Genomic DNA, 4349 nt, shown 5'->3' with positions numbered 1-4349 from the left:
AAACATTTTCAAGGGTGTTAGCTCTCCACTAGATCATAAATGCATATGCAATGAATTAGAGCATCTAGTGGCACTTTGATAACCGCATTTTGATATGAGTTTCACCCCTCTTAATAGTACAGCTATCGAACCTAAATGTGATCACACTCACTAAGTGTCTTGATCACCGAAACAAAATGACTCCTACCATTTATACCTTTGCCTTGAGCCTTTTGTTTTTCTCTTTCTTCTTTTCAAGTCCAAGCACTTGATCATTATCATGGCATCACCATCATCATGTCATGATCTTCATTTGCTCCACCACTTGGACTAGTGCTACCTATCTCATAATCACTTTTGATAAAATAGGTTAGCACTTAGGGTTTCATCAATTCACCAAAACCAAACTAGAGCTTTTAGATGGCCTTGGCGCCATACACCATGAAGAACGGTGTAAAGCCAGTGGACCAGTTTGGAGTCATCCTCAAGCCCTAGAGCATGGCTGGTACCTCCCTCACCTATCGCCCCAAAAAATTGTCGAGCCTATCGACGATGCATGGTTTGTGAGCCTGAAGTATCATGGCATTCGCATGCTCCACTTGGCCGTTCGTTCGTGGGTGAGCGATGGAGGCCCAGTCGACTCGAATGCCGTAGTCGTCGCAAAATCGGAGGAACTTCTTCCCAATGAAGAGCGTGCCATTGTCGGTGATTATGGAGTTTGGGACCCCAAATTTGTATATGACATCGAGGAAGAATTCCATCGTGTCTTCAGATCTTACTCTTGTTATGGGTTTACTTTCGATCCACTTGGTGAACTTGTCGATTGTCACCAGAAGATGGGTATAACCCCTGGGTGCTTTCCTGAATGGCCCAAGCAGGTCGAGCCCCCAGGCCATGAAGGGTCACATTAACAGGATGGTTTGTAGCTCTTGCGCAGGTAAGTGTGTTTGCCGCGCGTAAAACTGGCATCCTTCATAGCTTCGTTTGATTTGTTGGGCGTCCGCAACTGCTGTGAGCCAGTAGAAGCCTTGCCGAAAGACTTTCCCGACCAGCGTTCTGGGCGCTGCATGATGTCTGCACATTCCTGCATGGGCTTCCAGCAGAAGTCGCTGCCCTTCTTCTTATGAAATGCATCTCTAGAGAATCCCTGAGGTGCTGCACTTGTAGAGGATGTTTACTATGATCATGTAGGATTTGTAGCACCTTGCTAGGTGTCGCGCCTCTGTTAGGTCATCTGGTAAATTCCCTCATGCTAGATATTCTATGAAAGGCGCGGTCCAGTCTGACCTGGTGTTCGTCACCGCTTGGTCGATCGCCATTAGGCCAGGAGGTCCCACGGCCTTCGGGTAGTGGTGGTGTTCGACCGGTAAGGTGGGTTCCGCCTTGCCAGCCGTGCCCATCGTTTGGTCGTACGATCGAATGGCTCGGACCGACGGTTCGTGCGTGTCGTTGACGAACACTCCCGGCGGGGTTGGTCCTCAACTCAACGTGATCTTAGCCAGGGAATCAGCGGCTAGGTTGTCTCGCCCGAGGATGTGGTGGAGTTCTAGGCCATCGAATCTTTCTTTGAGTTTCTGGACTTTGTTACAGTAAGCCGCCATCTTACTGTTGCGACATGATGCTTCTTTCATGACCTGGTTGACGACCAGTTCTGAGTCCTAATGAAGAGGCGACGGGTGCCTAACTCTGAGGCAATTCTGAGGCCATGGATGAGGGCTTCATATTCCACAATGGTGTTGGTTGTTCGGAAGTGGAGTCAGATGGCGTACTCCACGCTCTATCCTATCGAGGAGATCAGGACGATCCCAGCCCCCGCGCTCGTGGCCATGAGCAACCCATCGAAATACAGCATCCAGTATTCTTGATAGGTCGTAGGTGGGGGCGTTTGTACTTTGGTCCATTCAGCGATAAAGTCCGCAAGGACTTGTGATTTGATCGCCGTTCTTGGGACATACGTGATGTGGTAACCCATGAGCTCAGCTGCCCATTTGGCCACGCGGCTAGAGGCATCGCGGTTTTGAACCACATCGCCGAGCGGGGCACACGCCACGACTTTGATGGGGTGCCCCTCAAAGTAGTGCAGCAACTTTCATTTAGCAATGAGGATGGCATAGATAAGCTTCTGGATCTATCGGTAATGCACCTTAGTGTCCGAGAGAACTTCGCTGATGAAGTATACTGGCCTTTAGATCTTGTGCGAGTGCCCACTTTTTTCTCGCTCGACGATGAGGGCCGCGCTGACCACCTAGGTGGTCGCGGCAATGTAGAGAAGGAGCGGTTCCCCCTTCTCCGGTGATACCAACATGGGGGTCGTTGCTAGGAATGCTTTGAGCTTCTCAAAGGCCTCCTGTGCTTCAGTCGTCTAGGTGAACTGGTCGGCCTTTTTAGGAGCCTATATGGTGGCATGTCGCGCTCCCCTAGCCGTGAGATGAATCAGCTAAGGGAGGCTAGGCTCCCAAGAGCTTCTGGACTCCCTTTAGGTTCATGATGGGACCTAGATTCTCGATTGTTGTAATCTTCTCTGGGTTGGCTTCAATGCCCCGCTCGAAAACGATGAACCCGAGAAGCTTTCCCTTGGTGATCCCAAAAATGCACTTTTTGGGGTTGAGCTTGATCCTAAATTCTCTGACACGAGTAAAGGCGGCCTCTAGGTTGCTGACTAGCTAGTTAGCTTTCCTAGATTTTACGACAATGTCATCGATGTAGACTTCTACGATGTCCCCGATGAGTTCACCGAGGCATCGGTTCAAGCACCTTTGGTAGGTGGCTCCCACGTTCTTGAGTCCAAAAGGCATGGTGACGTAGCAATAGGCGCCGAATGGGGTGATGAAGGAAGTTGCGAGCTGGTCGGCCTCCTTCATCGTGATTTGATGATACCCCGAATATGCGTCCAGGAAGCAGAGGGTTTCATAACCTGTGGTCGAGTGAACGACTTGATCGATTCACGGTAGCGGGTAGGGTACCTTTAGACAAGCCTTGTTTAGGTTGGTGTAGTCCACGCACATCGTCCAGGTTGTCACCGTAGTGGGTGGGATCGCACAAGCATCTAGTCGATCCATATCTGGATGATGGGTATCGTACCCGTTGTCACCGTGGTGTGGTGTTGTCTTGTCAGTGCAGCATGACACAAGGATGGTATTTGACTGGGCCGAGGTGACTGTTGTCCCCTTCGTTCTTGTGGGGTCAGTATGGCATGCTCGTTCCTGTCAGAACGGGTGTGTCGGGCGGGGCTCGTCCTCTTCCGTCCCTCCTAGGGGTCGTGATGAGGGAGAGGTCGTGTGTGAGCGTCGTGCGGTCAAGGCTGGAGGAGGGGTCGTGGTTGACCTTAGCCTTGATGCATTCGGCTTAGTTGGACCTCGGTCGTTCGGGCCTTCGCTGACTGGCGAGTTGTGGGTCGCGTGGCCTGCTAACTAATCGGTGCCCTAAGATACCCTGGGGTTACAACCCCAACACCAACGGTTCATAATATGAACCATTGGTGATGAGAGTATCACCGCCGGTTCGTAAGAACGTCCGGGTCGATAAGTCTCACCGCCGCTTTGTCTTACCAACCGATGGTGATAGTCCATCGTTACAGCCGGTTTGCACCACTAGCCGGCGGTGATGATGTGCTCCTCATCACTGCCGCCTCACCATATGAACTAGCAGTGAAGACATTTTTACCGCCAGCTCGTTGTATGATACGGCAGTGATAACCATGCTGCAGTATAAATAAATTCATAATATTTTCAAATAAAGTCAAATAAAAATGAACTTTATATCAAAGTTGTAGATCTCGACGCAATCGACAACTTTATAGTTGATGAATTTTTCATTTGAAACCATTTATGGTCCTAGAATTCTGTTTCAAGCGCTCAAATTTTGAAATTCAATTTTTTGAATTGTACAAACGACCCTAGATGAAAAAATGACCAAAACCAAAGTTGTAGATCTTGATGAGATATACAACTTTGTAGTTGATAACTATTTCATTAGAAATCATTTAGTCTCAAATTTGCATCTGAAGTTTTAAAATTTTAAAAAACCAAAATTTTTAAACAACCTCAGATGGAAAATAAAAAAGACCCAAGTTGTAGATCTTGATGAGAACAACAACTTTGTAGTTGATGAGTTTTTTACTTGAAATCATTTGAGGTCCCAAAAGTCTAGCTGAAGTTTTGATGTTTTAAAATTCAAATTATCAAATGACCTCAGATGGCAAAACAACCAAAATCAAAGTTGTAGATCTCGATTAGAACAACCAATTTATAGTTTATGACTTTTCATCTAAAGCTGTTTAAGGCCCTAAATATTCATTTTAAATCCTAAAAAGTGAATACTATGGGAATGAATATGCTATATAGACACAAGTGACTTAGGGGTGGAGTGGT

Source organism: Miscanthus floridulus, chromosome 8 (genome assembly GCF_019320115.1).
Source record: "Miscanthus floridulus cultivar M001 chromosome 8, ASM1932011v1, whole genome shotgun sequence".
NCBI lineage: Eukaryota > Viridiplantae > Streptophyta > Magnoliopsida > Poales > Poaceae > Miscanthus > Miscanthus floridulus.
Note: the sequence above shows the minus strand (reverse complement) of the source record.